This window comes from Schistocerca cancellata, chromosome 2 (assembly GCF_023864275.1).
Source record: "Schistocerca cancellata isolate TAMUIC-IGC-003103 chromosome 2, iqSchCanc2.1, whole genome shotgun sequence".
NCBI classification, from domain to species: Eukaryota; Metazoa; Arthropoda; class Insecta; order Orthoptera; family Acrididae; genus Schistocerca; species Schistocerca cancellata.
The window spans coordinates 350,741,712-350,759,471 of NC_064627.1; the positions used below are offsets into that span (position 1 = coordinate 350,741,712).

The 17,760-nt window shown below is 45.0% G+C and overlaps 1 pseudogene; it reads right to left on the bottom strand.

Moving 5' to 3' along the window:
* Positions 1–425: 425 nt before the first annotated feature.
* LOC126164175 (5S ribosomal RNA) lies at positions 426–543 on the bottom strand (annotated as a pseudogene).
* Between the last annotated feature and the right edge of the window lie 17,217 nt (positions 544–17,760).

Sequence of the window (17,760 nt, forward strand, 5' to 3'; positions counted from 1 at the left end):
ACTGGTGTTACACTCGTCAGGTGTGAGACGTTCCCGGGGCAGGTGGGGTCCACTGGGGGGCTGCTGTAGCCTGTTGTGGGGTTGTGTACCACTGTGGGCTACGGAGGGGATGAAGCCTCTCCGTCGTTTCTACGTCCACAGTTCAATGCAATACAACTGATTATGTCTAATAGGTCTCTCGCAAATAATGTGCATAGTAAATATGAACTAAACCAAACTCCGTCCGAACAGGATATGAAGGCCCTACGCCACCGACCGGCCGCCGTTTCATCCTCAGACCACAGGCGTCATTGGATGCGGATATGGAGGGGCATGTGGTCAGCACACCGCTCTCCCGGCCATATGTCAGTTTACGAGACCGAAGCCGCTTCTTCTTAATCAAGTGTTTCCTCAGTTTGCATCACAAGGGCTGAGTGCACCCCGCTTGCCAACAGCACTCGGCAGATCGGATGGCCACCCATCCAAGTTCTAGCCCAGCCCGACAGCGCTTAACTTCGGTGATCTGACGGGAACCGATGTTACCACTGCGGCAAGGCCGTTAGCATAGTCAATATGGGAGTAGCTTATTTCGTACAGACATATACTTAAACCGTTATTTTCCTACATTTATTACTGTCAACACAAGTGTTCTTGTAATACGCGTCATTTGCAGCTGTATACAAATTTTATAATATTAAGCTATTGTTATTGTCACACATACTCATAGTAACATAACATTTTTAACATACTTGTCACCAGAATCGTGCTGCAACTATATTTGTATGGAGAGCTCAAGATCACGTATATTGCTACTGGTAAACGGTAGTCAGCTGTGCATTAGGGAGTATGTAGAGTGCCTCTGTCTGAGATGTTAACACTGACTGTTAATACAACACTAAAAAGTACATTGGTTTGCATATTTTTATGACTGACGATGTAATTTTCGAATGTCTAACAACAGGAAATGTGAATAAACACTATGGACCTTCCTTTTTCGCGATATGTTTTCGCTGTGTCCGTTAAGTGAATCTTTCTGTTGCTACTTTTATGTCCAGTTACTGATTTACGGTTTTTTTGTCTCATGCAATTAATTTTATCGCCTCGTAAGATGTTGCAAATGTTTTATGTGGGAATGTGACATTTTATTTCGAATGTTGTTTTTTAATATATACATAAGCTTATAAGATGGCGACCCCACTTTTATAATTGTATTTATATGTTTTGTGGTTTAGTACACAGGAACATAATAATGGTGGATTATGGCCGAAACTGGTTATTCAGTTTAAAAAATTTATCGGCAACTCATATTGGTAAAGCCTGACGCTTTTCAAGTACCTACAAGCATTTTGGCAACGTGCATGTCAGATTAATTTGCATTAAGTTCTCAGTGTCTGAGTCAGTTTCCTGTATCCATTATGGTGTCTAGTCCCGCTTAACTTTGTGACAGCCCCTGATTCCATACTGTGATGGATGGCCTTTCTCTTCGTCCAACGTTTAATATGCTAAGGATTCGAGGGTGTACGTGCCATATGACTTCGACGTCCTAATATAATTTGGGCGCCAGCCCTGCAGTCTAATTACGGCAGACAATAGATGGTGCACGTGAACTGAGCGCCAGTGAGTGGCTGCTTTGGCCTGTAGAAAGGACAATAGTTGTGCCTAGACCACCGGGTGGTGCTTTGAGCTGGAGAGGTAATTTGATAGGATTCGAGGAGCAATAAGTGGTTTAATACGCTCCGAGCGTCGCCGGCAAACCCTCAGGTAAACACGAGTGCAGAGATAAAGCTGCAGGCTGTGAATTAACGACATGGGCCAACGATTATTCGCTTGGGGATGAACGAGTAGCACTGACGGCACGACAGTTCATTTTACTTTCATGCACCAACGATCATGTTACGTTATAAGAAAACAATGATTAATCCTCCTTCGTACATGCTCCATTACCGAGTCATTCCTACACCCAATGAAATCTGCCCTATGAGGTTTATATCTGTACTTCATGTATAATAATAAATATAAATATCATTATACCCTTTCCCTGCTTTATTCATCTGCATTTACTAGACATTAGCTCTCAAAGTAGGGGGCATGACCTTTCCATATGTTATACGTTGTTTCAGCATGATGGTGAGTCACCTCATGTTCGTATTAAAGTTCTTGAGAAGTTAACAACCTATGTCCTCATCGTTGGATTGGAAGGGGCCAGCATGATGTCCGTATCGTATCTCACAGCAAAGGCTATTCTCCATTAGTTATACGAAGTTGTTAGTGTTTGACATAGGGCAGAAAGAGAAAAGGACGTGGTAAGTATCGTCTTAGCAGCTGTTGCAACGCAAAGAGGTTACTCATCTTACATTTAAAAAGTTGTTGTAAGCGTCGACAAAAAAAAGTGTAAGAATTCTTTGAGGTGATTACTTCCTTATTCATAGGTTCCAGTTTATATTTCTCTACCATATCCATAGTCTCGACTCTAAATTAGCGAAGGAGCACCTCACTTACTTGGATATAGCAGGCATCTCATGTTTCTCTCACAGCTGGAGTAAGTTTCTGTTGTTGTTCACCAAAAGGTCTAGTTGCATTTTAAACTCACCGAATACAACAAGTCTTCTTCTCTAGATCAAGTTTTACGATATAATAAACGGTTTTAAATTTCAATGTAGGGACCAGTTGCTTAGAGTGATCGCCAACTCTGTGCGGTACTGTTCCTTGATGCGTCTTCAGAATCCATTTGCAGAAATAATTTACAGTCCAGAATGAAACTTTCACTCTGCAGCGGAGTGTGTGGCGATATGAAACTTCCAGGCAGATTAAAACTGTGTTCCAGACCGAGACTCGAACTCGGGACTTTTGCCTTTCGCAGACAAGTGCTCTAACAAGAATTCTTTTTCCGCTATTGATCGTTGTACTTGTTCGGCTCAGTCATCCCATGACCCTTGTTAAAGTTCATCGTTGACCCGCTCACTCAGGTTTCTTATTACAGAGGGCAGCTAAACCTCTGACTGAACACGCAGAGCTACTGTGCCGGAGACTGTGCTACCCATGCACGAGTCACGATCTGTCCTCACAGCTTTACTTTTCTCAGTACCACATCTCCTACCTTTCAAACTTCACAGAAGTTCTCCTGGGGCAAGTAAAGCTGTGAGGACGGGTAGCTCGCCCGGGTTCGATTCTCGGCTGGGTCGGGGATTTTGTCCGCTCAGGGACTGCATGTTGTGTTGTCTTCATCACCATCATCTCATCTCCATCGACGCACAAGCCACCGAAGTGGCGTCAACTCAAAAGACTTGCTCCAGGCGACCACTCTACTCGATGGGAGGCCCTGGCCACACGACATTTCATTTCACCGAAGGTTTTTTGACTATCATGTATGATGAGTCTGTCCTTCCGACTATCATTACTATTTAAGTCGGCTCTCAACCGTGTTGCGAAGTGGACATGCGCGAGACTCTTTGCGGCGCTCCGCAAGCTGGCCGTTGTTAACTGGCGCAGGTAGTGGGACCGCAGTGTACATGGATCACCTCGAACGAAGATGGCGCTATCTTATAGAAAAGCCATGATTAAATTAACGTTCAATGCTCAGTAACCAAGACCTAAGGCGTACGAATTAGAGCGCTTCCTGCGTGAAGTAATGCACGTCGATCCACAGGAACTTCTCCGTACACATCTTTCGATCCTCTCCAGCACAGTTTACCTGAAATCTGTCAATGAAGCAGCGTGTGAACAGCTTATTTGCCGTTCCACCGATCGATATCGTTTCCATCACTCGGATGCCAACGTAGTTGGAGTGACTGTCGACCATGCAGGACTCTGTGTACGCAACATACGAATCTTCGAGCTGCCGTTTGAAGTTCCGGCAACCCTTGTCGTGGACTCACTGCGGCCTTACGGAAAAATACTAAGTCACGAGGAAGAAAAGTGGCATACTTTAGAGACGCGTTCTGTACTGAATGGAGTGCGTCAGGTGCGAAACGAACTGCGAAAACACATCCAATCATACGAGACAGTTGCTGGTTGTCGAGCGATCGTCATTTATGACGATCAGCCGCTGACGTAGGTTGCGGGCAAGAACGGCATGTACGCTCTGAATGCCTGCAGCGATGCCTCGTCGAGATACCACTTGCAGACACGACGCCTACATCGCAACCGACAACAAATGGTTCAAATGGCTCTGAGCACTAAGGGACTTAACATCGGAGGTCATCAGTCCCCTAGATCTTACACGGGAATGGTCAGACTTGTCATGCCGAAACCTGTGTTGCTTTCATTTACCACTGTGAGTTAACATTGCAAGAAGACTGTATGCAGAATTTTAGCTGCTGACATGGAAAAGAAAACTGAGAATGCGCTAGGTGACGATCAGTTTGGCTTTAGGAAAAGTAAAGGGACGAGAGAGGTAATTCTGACGTTACGGCTAATAATGGAAGCAAGGCTAAAGAAAAATCAAGACACTTTCATAGGATTTGTCAACCTGGAATAAGCGTTCGACAATATAAAATGGTGAAAGCTGTTCGAGATTCTGAAAAAAGTAGGGGTAAGCTATAAGGAGAGACAGGTCATATACAACATGTACCACAACCAAGAGGGAATAATGAGTGGACGATCAAGAACGAAGTGCTCGTATTAAGAAGGGTGTAAGACAAGGCTGTAGCCTTTCGCCCCTACTCTTCAATCTGTACATCGAGGAAGCAATGATGGAAATAAAAGAAAGGTTTAGGAGTGGAATTAAAATATAAGGTGAAAGGATATCAATGATACGATTCGCTGATGACATTGGTATCCTGAGTGAAAGTGAAGAAGAATTAAATGATCTGCTGAACGGAATGAACAGTCTAATGAGTACACAGTATGGTTTGAGAGTAAATCGGAGAAAGACGAAGGTAATGAGAACTAGTAGAAATGAGAACAGCGAGAAACGTAACCTCAGGATTGATGGTCACGAAGTCAATGAAGTTAAGGAATTCTGCTACCTAGGCAGTAAAATAACCAATGACGGATGGAGCAAGGAGGACATCAAAAGCAGGCTCGCTATGGCAAAAAAGGCATTTCTGGCCAAGACATGTGTACTAATATCAAATACCGGCCTTAATTTGAGGAAGAAATTTCTGAGGATGTACGTCTGGAGTACAGCATTGTATGGTAGTGAAACATGGACTGTGGGAAAACAGGAACAGATGAGAATCGAAGCATTTGAGATGTGGTGCTATAGAAGAATGTTGAAAATTAGGTGGACTGATAAGGTAAGAAATGAGGAGGTTCAACGCAGAATCGGAGAGGAAAGGAATATGTGGAAAACACTGTTAAGGAGAAGGGACAGGATGATAGGACATCGGCTAAGACATGAGAGAATGACTTCCATGGTAGTAGAGGGAGCTGTAGTGTTTATTCACATTTCCTGTTGTTAGACATTCGAAAATTACATCGTCAGTCATAAAAATATGCAAGTAGAGGAAGACAGATTGGAAAACGTCAAGCAAATAATTGAGGACGTCGTCGGTTGCAAGTGCTGCTCTGAGATGAAGCGGTTAGCACAGGAAAGGAATTCGTGGCGGGCCGCATCAAACCAGTCAGTAGACTGAGGACAAAAAAAAAAAAAAAAAAAAAAAAAAAAAAAAAAAAAAAAAAAAAAAAGACATGACTTGGTAGTCTGTAAACAACTTTATGAAGTAAGACATTACTGTCGCATGGTTTCCGCGCTTATAAGTGCCATAGTAGAGGACCTTGGACCTCTAACGTCAACAATCTCCGGGAAGAGGATTGCCATGTAGCCGTCACTGCTACCGGGCACAAATGCGAGCCACGGTGCCCTACCTATGGTGCACATACTGCACCACACCACACACCAGCTCTTCGCCGCACGCTCATGGCGTGTGGACGAGGCAGGCCGCTTCGGCTCTGATCGACAATTGAGTTTTACTACATAGTCTTGCGAGAACTAGCATCGCCACAAACTTCGCCGAAGGGCCAAATGGCTGTCCACCAGACACAGGCACGGCTTCTGCAGATCACGGCTGACAGATTGGGAGGCACGCGGGTTCGATCGAGACATCAAGATTCCATCCCAAAGGAACGTACTTCTCTTTATGACTTCGTCAGAGAACGGAGACACCGTAAGAGAAGTCTCATCACAGCAGTTGTGTCTGTGGACGGGCAACACGCAGAAACACACAACGCCATCTCCGGTGTCCTCACAGATTATTAACGCACTCTCTATCTAGCAGATCGAAGGTGTGACAATGACATTGATGACGTCCTGCAAGACCTGCCACCTTCGGGTAGGGCGCTAGGCGACACCACTATCTTGGAATCCGTCACATGGGAAGAAATGCACATTGCCCTGTTGAGGGGTGCGAGAAACTATTCTCCCGGACATGACGGTCTTCCATTTGAATTTTATAGTACCTTTTCTGACCTGATGGGGCAAGTTTGGCGGCAGATGAGCTGCGAATTCCTGGATCCTAACTTTCGCATCCCGCCTCCCTCCCATAATATTTTGAGGGCAAAATCATCCCTGTGCCAAAACCAAAAGGGGTGTGCATACCGCAAGACCTCGTGCCGTTGACTTTAGTGATTTTGGATTAGAAACTGTTCGCCCGCCTTCTTCGTGCTCGCCTCCTCGCTACTGTCAAAGATGCCATTCATGCCGAGCGAACATGCCTGGAAGGTGGCGGTAATATAAAAACGGCGTTAAGCTCGTATAAAGATGTCGTGGCGTTCATGTCGGCGCCCTTGTGGCAGTTGACCTAGGCCACGTATTTGATCGAGTAGAGTACCATTTCTTGCAGGCTGTCTTAAAGAGAATGGGACTGTCTCCAATATCGGCAGGTGTTGTTCTCCGTCTCATCCACGTAGCCCCTTCCACAGTCCTGGTCAATGGCTACTGCTCACCACCGTTCACTATTGAGCGCTCAGTGCGTCACGGATATCCTCTGTCAGCCTTTCTCTTCGCCATTGCCGTCGAGCCTACACTTCATGGTTTACGAAAGCGATTGGAGGGTATTGGCCTTCGCAATGTGCATTTTAAAAGTTGTGCGTATGCGGACGATGTAGTTTTCTTGGCGAGGTCGGCAGAATATATAAGTACGGCGATCGCCTGGCATCAGCGGTAGCCTTATCAAACTACTAAAGTCGCAGTTCATGGATGTGGGCAGAGGATTGAATATGAATACGCCAGTGCTCATTACCAAAGTCCCGGTGATGAAATGTTTGAGAGTGACCTACTGTGGGAAAGTGCAGCGTACAGCAGCAGATAGGTATCGCAGACTTCTTAATGTGATTCTCACGCAAGTTCGTCTTCATAAATTTCGGACACGTGACTTGATCATGCTGATACATTTTGTCAACGTCTACCTCGCTCCGAAACTTAACCATTACACACACCTTCTCCCAATGGCCGCTACGGTAGCTGCCAAGTTTTAGGCGGCCTTAGGTCATTTCGTCAGCGAGGGTAGGGTGTTCAGGAACCGTTACGAGACGCTAATGTTGTCCACACATGCAAGCGGCATTGGACTGATAAACGTACACAAAAGGCCGCTCGCTCTCTTCCTGCAGACGATGCATCGCCAACGTACTTCGAACAAGGACAACCTCCATGGTACACTGGTGCCTCAATCCCCTCCGGCTGCCAATTTCTGTTGGACATATCACGCCCGAATTGTGTCACGTTCGCACCTATCTTGTCGACATGAGTTATCTGTTAGATGGCGCGGGATCCTAGAACCAAGAACATTTACCGTTACTGTCAATGGACGATGCCTGCTAATTTGGTTCAACGCCTCCATCCGGCGGTTGGCTGGAGACGGGTGTGGAGTAACGTACACTCGCCTTTCCTTCCCACCACGGTCAGGACGCTGTGGTATGTGATAACGACTGAAAAACTCCACACCCGATAACGCTTACACACGATAGATCTTGCCGAGGATCCTCTCCGCCCCAGATGCGCCGCTGTCGTCACTGACGTGCACTTTTTCGTTTGTGGTACGGCTGCCGACTGCTGTCTCCTCACACGGCTCATGTTGACATTGTTGCTGCGACGGACGCCTCAGTCCGTAGAGCCCACCGAACTGATCCATCCCGACGTCGCTTACTTCCCTGCTACTCGTCACAACACCGCGGTGTGGGTTAAGGGTAGTCACTGTCATATTCTTTTAGTGAGAGCGTTGCAGGGTTGTTACATTTTTGGCATTATTTAACGAGCCCCAACACGGTTTTATGGCGCAAGGGGTCGTATGGTTCGCTCTTTGCGAATTACTTGGGGTCGTTTACGCGCCCTCCAGACCACTGGGGTGTATCGGATGTGAGAAGAGACTGATATATAGCACATGATGGACTGATGAGAGACATCAACGGCAATCATAGGGTGTTTCACCCTCGCTGAAAGAGAAGACGACCAGGCCATCCCGCCGTCTGGGTGCTGCTAACACCCCCGAAAGATGATTAAAGATAAATAAAAAGAGAGAAACTTTAGAAAAAAATTACCAATAAGAACATAACAAACAAATGAAAAACAAATAAAATATAATAAAAGTGTTATACTCCTTCCTTTACCATTTTCTTTTTTAAAAAAAAAACGTTCAGAGGCGTTTTTAATTTTTGTTCGTGGACAGAGCCTGAAGTGATGGCAATCAACCGCCATAGTTAGATTTTAGGGTGAAAGAAAATTGGTAGAGCACTTGGCCGCGCAAGACAAGGGTCCCAGTTCGAGTCTCGGTCCTGCACACAGTTTTAATCTGTCAGAAAGTTCAATAATTTACAGTCTCCTTCGCTATGGACTGTGCAATCGTGGAAAATCTATAGCCAAAGAGAAGTGATACTTGCATGTAATTTTTCTTTTACTACCGATTCATGCATTGCTGTGTAATCCATCAAGCACTTGCACTAGAAATCAGAACTGTCCTTAACATCCAGGAAGCTTACCAGCTGAAGTAGTCCCTGCAGGCTATGGTATTACGTTACATAGTTGGCGGTATGGGAATCTAGAGCAACCAAGTCGCTATTACCTTGACGAAACAGATTCTTCCATACGAGGGTAGCAATAAAGTTTTAACCCTCGTCTCGAAATAAGCAGGAAATCTGGGGATAGTCCTTTACATACGTAGTATTCAATGTGACACAACATCCCCAATGATGGATGACTTGGTGGAGAACTAAGTTGTAGAAGTCTGCAATTCGACTTTTCCGGAAACGCTCGCTCCCCGAAGTTCATCGTTCTAGAAAGATCTGCCATTAAATGATTTCTTCCTCCCTGGAAAGATCAAGAAGTTACTGAGTGCCGTGACAGCGGAATAGAGGAGATGAGGCAAAATTTGATAGCCCGAGGAAGCTGGAACGTTGTAGTGGAGCTGATACACCCACTAAGGAGACCTTCTACGATATTTCGTTTTGATAGCCTCTCACAGACCTTGTCACGAGATTTAGGTAGCATATTCCTGCGACTGCTTGCCCCTTACGTTGAAAATCTGTTAGCACCACGCCATGGAAATTCCGAAAACACACTATCTCCAGTCCGAAGGTCGTTCGGTTATCGCCTTTTTCTACACTGTTGGCTGTACGTGCTTGCGCAAGATGGTCATCTCTTATTTCTTGGGGTTGTTGTGACACACACAGCACTCATTCACATTTATTAAGCGGCTAAGGATGTCAACTGGATTGGCCTGCCACTGTTGCTACATTTCCGCTGCTGTTTCGGTTCAGAGATCTTTTCGAATTACAGTACTATGAATGGTCGTAGAGATCAGTAGGTGGTGACCTTTCTCATGTTCATAATCTCGTGGAAGATTTTGAAAAGTGATCCATGACAGGTTTTCACTATTTTCTCTGTCGCTTCGATATCAAACACTGTTCCCCAAAGACAGAAGCCTTCATCGTCATGCAGGCTTGTGTGACCACACTGAAACTAGCAGCGTCAGCTACATATGATGGTGTCTTGTTACAGTTCATTTCCACCAACTCATCATTGATGCACCGTTGTTAGTGCAACATGCCCGCCTTGCATAGAGATAGAGCGCTGTTGAGCCAAAACGTAATGGTCAAATAAAAAACAAAAATTAAGATGCAAAAAAATTATTTTTCGATGTAACTAGTAAGTCTGTTTTATATGGGTACCTCGCTCCTGCCGGCTGCCTCCACCCAGCAGCGAAGAAGAGATGCTGCTTTAATAACCTGGTTATTGACCGAACTAAAGTAACGTTCTATTCTCCCATTCCGACGAGATCAAGAAATTGACGTGGAAAGAGTCGTGGGATACCTCCTAATATCGTGTCGGACATACTTTCGACTGGCGTAGGGTAGTTAATCGACGCGGCGTGGACTAAACAAGCCGTTGGAACTCTGATGCTGAATGCTTCAAATGGCTCTGAGCATTATGGGACTTAACTTCTGAGGTCATCAGTGCCCTAGAACTTAGAACTACGTATACCTTACTCACCTAAGAACACCACTAACACCCATGACCGAGGCAGAATTCGAACCTGCGACCGTAGCAGTCGCGCGGTTCAAGACTGAAGCGCCTAGAACCACTCGGCCACTCCGACTGGCTCTGATGCTGAATTATTAAGCCATGGCCTCCCCTATAGCCGCCCATAATTACGATAATGTTGACGGTGCCAGATTTTGTGCAGAAAAAGACCTGGATTATGTCTTATAAATGTTCAATGGGGTTCATGTCGGGCGATCTGGATGGCCAAATCAGCCACACAAAATATCCAGGATGTTCTACAAAACAAAAGTGAACATTTATGGCCTGATGACATGGCACATTGTCATCTATAAGCATCGTTGTTTGGGAATATGAAGTCCATGAATGGCTACAGATTGTCTCCAAGCAGCTGAACATAACCATTCGCAGTCAATGGTCAGTTCAGTTGGACGAGAGGACACAGTCCATTCCATCCAAACATAGCCCATACCATTATGGAGACATCACCACTTAGCATAGTAATTTGTTAGAACTCGGATCCTTGGCTTCTTGTGGATTGGGTCACACTTGAATCCTAACATTAGCTTTACTTTATTTTTATTCACGTATTTATTTATTTGAGTCATTTGGTTCATTTGATGCAGCCTGCCACGAATTTCTCTTCTGTGCCAGCCTCTTCATCTACTTCGTGACCATCAACTCTGATGACAAGTTTCTCGCTGCTCTCTTTTCTGTCACTTCTCATTACTTTCGTCTTTCTACGACTTACTCTCCATGGATATTCTGTACTTATTATACTGTCCATTCCATTGAGCAGATCATGTAATTCTGCTCTACTTTCACGCAGGATAGCAATGCCATCAGCGAATCGTGTCATTGATATCCTTTCACCTTCAATTTTAATTCCACTCCTGAACCTTTGTTTTATTTCCATCACTGCCTCTTCGATGTACAGATTGAACTGCAGGGCAGAAAAACTACATGCCTGTCTTACACGCATTTTAATCTGAACCCTCTCGGCTCTTGTATATATTGTATATTACTCGTCTCTCCCTATAGCTTACTCCTATTTTTCTCAAAATTTCGAACATCTTGTACCATTTTACACTGTGGAACGCTTTCTCGAAGTTGACAAATCGGATGAGCGAGTCTTGATGTATCCTTAGTCTTTCTTCCATTAACAACAGCAACGTCAGAACTGCCTCTCTGGTGCCTTCACCTTTCGTAAAACCAAACTGATCATCATGCGACGCACTCTCAGTTTTCCTTTTATTCTTGTCAGGAACTTGGTTACGTGACCTGTTAAGCTGATTGTGCGGTGAGTCTCGCACTTGTCGGCTCTTGCAATCTTTACAGTTGTGTGAATGATATTTTTACGAAACTCAGATGTTATGTAGCCGTACTCATACATTGTACAAACTAACGTGAATAGTCGTTTTGTTGCCACTTCCCCCAATGATTTTATGAATTCTGATGGACTGTTACCTATCCCTACTTTCTCATTTGACCTCAACTCCTCAAATGGTTCAAATGCCTCTGAGCACTATGGGACTTACCTTCTGAGGTCATCAGTCCCCTTGAACTTAGAACTACTTAAACCTAACTACCCTAAGGACATCACACACATCCATGCCCGAGGCAGGATTCGAACCTGCGACCGCAGCGAACGCGCGGTTCCAGACTGTAGCGCCTAGAACCGCTCGGCCACCAATCCCGGCCTCAAGTACTCCATAGCTTTCTTAAATTCTGATTCTAATTCTGGACCTCCTATCCCTTCAAAACTAAATCTTTTTCTTACTCTATAACATTTGACAAATCTTCCATCTCGTAAAGGCATTCATTTTTCTCTTTCCACCTACCAGGTCTCTCCTCTGCATTTAGCTGTGGAATTGTAGTTGCACTCTTAATGTTTGCATCCTTTTTTTTAAAATCCACGGTAGGTTGTTTTGACTTTCCTCTATTCTGACTTAGTGCTTCCGACGATTATCTATTTTTAGATTTCTTCACTTTTTTCATGTAGCTATTTCATCTTAGCTTCCCTGCAATTTCTGTTTCTTTTATTCATCAACATCAAGCACTTCATCTTCAAGACACAAGTGGCCCATCGGGAGCATCCGACCACCGTGTCATTCTCAGCTTAGGATGCGGACAAGAGGGGCGTGTGGTCAGCACACTGCTGTCCCGGACGTTATGATGGTTTTCTTTGACCGGAGCCGCTACTACTCAGTTGAATAGCTTCTCAATTGGCGTCAGGAGGCTGAGTGCACCCCGAAGAATGGCAACAGCGCAAGACAGCCCGGCTGGCCACCCAACCAAGTGCCGGCCACGCCCGACAGCACTTAGCTTCGGTGATCTGACGGGAACCGGTTGATCCACTGTGGCTAGGTCGTTGCCCTTTTATTATTCAGCGACGTGTAATTCCGCATTCATAAATTTCCTTGAACGCTTTTGTGCTTCGATCAACTGAAGTATTTCTTCTGTTACCCCTGGTTTCTCCGCAGTTACCTTCTTCATACCTGTTTCCCCTTCCAACTACTGAGATTGCTCTTTTTTAGAGACGTTCATACCTCTTCAACTGTACTAGTCACTGAGCTATTCTTAATTACTGTATATACAGCCTTAGAGAACTTACAGCGTGTCTCTTCAGTACTTAGTACTTCCGTGTCCCACTTCTTTGCGCACTGATTCTCTTCATCACTACCAGATTGTGCTCTTGTCTGTATCTATTTCTGGGTACGCGTTACGATACAGTATCTGGTTTCAGAATCCCTGTATGACCATGATGTAATCTAACTGAAATCTTCCCGTATCACCCGGCCTTTTCCATGTATACCTCACCAGAGAATACGCCACAATTAGCTGAATTTTATTACAGACCTCAATTAGTCTTTCTCCTCTCTCATTCCTTGTTCTATGCCCATACTCTGTAACCTCTCCCTCTGCTCCGTCCCATACAAAGGAGTTGCAGCCCCTCGTGACTATTAGATTTTCATCTCCATTTACGTACTGTATTACCCTTTCAGTATCTTCATATATTTTATCTCTTCATCTTGAGCTTGTGAAGTCGGCATTAAGTATCATTGTCGGCTTGCCGTTAACTGTGTTAAAAACAAAGTCGCCTTGTTTAGCTGAAGTATCATTGTCGGTGCGGCTTGCTGTTCATTGTGATAAAAACAACGCTGTCACTGAACAGTTCTCAGTAACACACTCTTTGCCCTACCTTCCTATTCATAACCAATCCTAGTCCTGCTATAACAATTTCTGTTGCTAATGATATTGTCGCAGAAGAAGCTGAGTACCACGTGGTGTAGTGGTTACGATACTAGACTATTGCCTGGAGGATCGTGAGTTCAGAAGTCACATAAACTGCCTAATTTTAATTTCTCTATTCGGTTCGAGTACATTCTAGAAGTTTCCACAAATGTCAAGAATCATTGAACTGGAATGTTCTGTAACTGTATCTATGTCGTATGTGTTCTGGCCGGAGGCAGCTCGCTCAGCGCTCTTACATGTGCAAGTGCTGAATAAGCCTTCGTTAACTGAAGTTAGTTTTCGTCATTCATCTCATTACACCTTCTTCTACGTGACATTATTCTGGTGGAGACGCTGGGTATTGGAACTTGTGATAGCGCACATTATCGACGATACAGTGGCTCCCATCAGGCCACGACAGAGCAGCCGTTTACGTGGCGAGAAACCTGAGTTCGAGCCATATTCAACAGATCGCAATCTACCGGAGAAAGAAGAAGAAGACGACGTCACGATAACAGCAACTGTGTGCCATCACGTGAGACATCCTTCCGGGTTCTCTGGTGACGATGGCCAAGATCCGAACAAGTGGCTGAAGATATATGAGCGAATAGCCAAATTTAACAAATGGGATGACACCGTGTGTTTGGCTAACGTATTTTTGTACTTGGACGGCACTGCCAAGCAATGGTATGAGAACAAGGAGGAGAAGTTCACAAGCTGGAAAGTATTTCAGGCCGAACTGCGCAAGTATTTCGGCGATACACAATGACAGAAGCGCAAGGCTGAAGATAAATTGAAGTGCAGGGCACAGCGTCCAGGAGTAACTAAAGCGTCCTACATTCAAGACGTCTTGGAGCTGTGTAAAACTGTGGATCTTAGAATGAAGGAGGAAGATGAGGTTGCACATCTCATGCAGGGTAATGCTGAGGACATGTATCAAGATCTACTCCTGAAGGAGGTTTCGACAGCAGACGAGTTCATAAAATGGTGTCAGTATATCGAGACAATGCATGAAAAAGAATTACACGCAAAAAGTTTGAGCGGCTTCCAAACGTCGTATCGATGTCTGTGATGGAGGAAGGAACTGACTTCACAAGTGTTTTTCGTCAGATAGTGAGAGAGGAAGTTCTGAAGTCACTTGGATTGTACGCTGAGCAAAAATCCGAGATGCTTCTAGACTTCATAAGAGAGGAAGTAGAACAGACATTGAACCCAATCTCTCGTCCTACATTTCCCTTTAAAACGGTGAAACAGTAGAGAGCCAGGTGAAGTTACGTTCCTACAAAGCCGCATGAGGAACCTGTTTGGGCACCAAGGAAGACTGACGTCTTGAGGACCCAGGATAACCAACCAGTATGTTTCCACTGCGGACGACCGGGGCATGTGGTGCGCTATTGTCGAGAAAGGCGGCGGATATTTGATGACGAAGAAGACAGCAGACCGATCTTAGCCGACGCCAACTCTGGGACGACGAAGATGAACAATAAGATGTGGGTGAAGACGACGTAGGTCGGCATTGCCGCAAGCTAGCCGCTGGAGAGGACGCTCCCCAACACGCCGATCAAGGTATCCAAGGTCTAGAAGCTCCAGCCGATCACCTAGATGCCGCAACCTGGAAAACTAAAGGGTGCGACCTTCCTTGGAGGTGAGACCACCGAAGAGAAAAATCCTCCGCCCTCGATCACTACAAAAATGATAGGAAACTACTTCGATATACTCATGGATGGCCGACCAGCCCAAGCTCTTGTGGACTCTGGAGAATGATATTATGTCATTTCGGAGACGTACCGTCACCAGTTGCAGAAAACCGTATTCGGCGACAATAAAACATCTCTGCTGAAGGTGGCTAATGAGAAATATGTAAAACCTACAAGAAGATGGGCCATTCGTATGGGCGTAAGTGGCCATACACAGTACTCAGAATTCATCGTCTTACAAGAGTTTAGTCATGACGCCATTCTCAGATGGAACTTTTTGAAAGCTTCTCAGGCAATCATAGATTGTGGTCGCTCGAAAATTAGGCTAGACGAGATGAGATACTGTGGACAGGAAGATGCGCATCCGAGTGTGTGGAGACTATGTGTGCTGGATGAAGTGATCATTCCTGCAGTCAGCTCTAGAAAGGTAACCGTCATATGTCACGCCATGCATCAACCCATGGATCTTGTAGTGGAATGTAAGAGAAGAATTACACTGAAAAATAACTTGATCATCCCAGGCTCTGTCGTCTCCCTTCAGAACGGATTCGTTGAACTGTGAACTGTGGATAGTTAACTGTCGACGAGAACCGCAGATCCTTCCAAAGCATAGCAAACGCGTAGCAAACGCTGAGCCGTTAATTACTGAACAGCTGAGCGTCATAGAAACCTCCCAAGTTGAGTCAGTGGGCAAAATTGGCGCTACCACTATGAGGCAAGATCTTATAGCTCGACATTCACCAGATCTCACTAAGAAGCTACTTGCCATTCTTCAAGAGTTCTCTGAATGCTTCAATACACAGATGTAGAGCAAATTAGACAAATCGACGGTGAAGCACTGGATTAGCACTGGAGACCATCAACCAATAAGCCAGAGAACATACCGTGTGTCAGCAACGGGTCGTGCGGTAGCGTTCTCGCTTCCCACGCCCGGGTTCCCGGGTTCGATTCCCGGCGGGGTCAGGGATTTTCTCTGCCTCGTGATGACTGGGTGTTGTGTGATGTCCTTAGGTTAGTTAGGTTTAAGTAGTTCTGAGTTCTGGGGGACTGATGACCATAGATGTTAAGTCCCATAGTGCTCAGAGCCATTTGAACCATTTTTTGTCAGCAACGGAACGTCGAATAATTCGCGACGAGGCAGAGAAAATGATGAAGAATGACATCATTCTGCCTTTGCAGAGGCCATGGTCGTCACCAGTGGTTTTTGTCAAGAAGAAGGATGGCAGCTGGCGCTCTTGTGTTGATTACAGGATCCTTAAAAAGATAACTAAAATGGACGTTTACCCCCTTCCACGAATTGACAATACACTAGATTGTCTGAAGGGGGCTACGTTTTTCTCAACCATGGACATGTACTCGGCATACTGACAAATCGAAGTAGATGGGGCTGATCTTGAGAAAACTGCATTCATCACTCCTGAGGGCCTGTATGAGTTTAAGGTAATGCCGTTTGGTTTGCGTAATGCACCAGCAATTTTTTAACGGATGATGGATAATCTTCTTAGTCACCTGGAGTGGACGATGTGTCTTTGTTATTTAGGTGACATTACAGTGTTCTCAGAGTCATTTGAGAAAAAGACTGAGGGATGTTCCTAAGTCTCTCTAACAAGGTGGACTGAAATTTAACCCAAGAAAGTGTTTCTTTGGAGTAATAGAAATCAAAATACTTGGACACCTTGTGTCAAACGAAGGTGTGCGGCCAGACCCAGAAAAGGCGAGATCTATAACGGAATTTCCTATTCCTAAAAGTATTAGAGATGTAAGAAGCTTCCTCGGATTATGTTCGTATTACCGTAGTATTATCAGAGACTTTTGTATCAAAGCCAGACCACTCCAAGCGTTGTTAAAAGCCGATGCTTAATTTATCTGGAGTGGTGCTCGACAAGATTCTTTCGATGTGCTGCGAAAAGCTCTGACGACTGACCCTATACTTGGGCTGTAAGATGAGAGAGCACCTACAGAACTACACACAGGTGCCAGTGGGTATGGGATCGGTGCTGTTCTACTCAACTACAGAAAGAGAATGTCTTGCTGTGATCTGAGCCATGTGCAAATTTAGACAGTTCTCTATGGAAGGTCATTCCCAGTTGTAACAGACCATCATTCACTTCGTTGGTTGGTAGGTCTTAAGGATCCAACAGGTCAACTCGCCAGGTGGGCACTATATCTTCAAGAGTATGACATTACCATAGTGTACAAAAGTGGAAGAATACACCATTATGCCAACTGTCTCTCAAGAAAACCTGTTCAAGATCATCAAGACATTGATGAAGATAGTGACTGTCTCGATGCACTCCAGGATCTCTCTGCTGAGCAGAAGAAGTACGTCAAGATATCTCAAATTATGCTTGCCTTAAATCGGTCAGAGGATGTGAAAGGACAATTTAAGGTAGTTAATGGATTACTTTACAAGAAAAA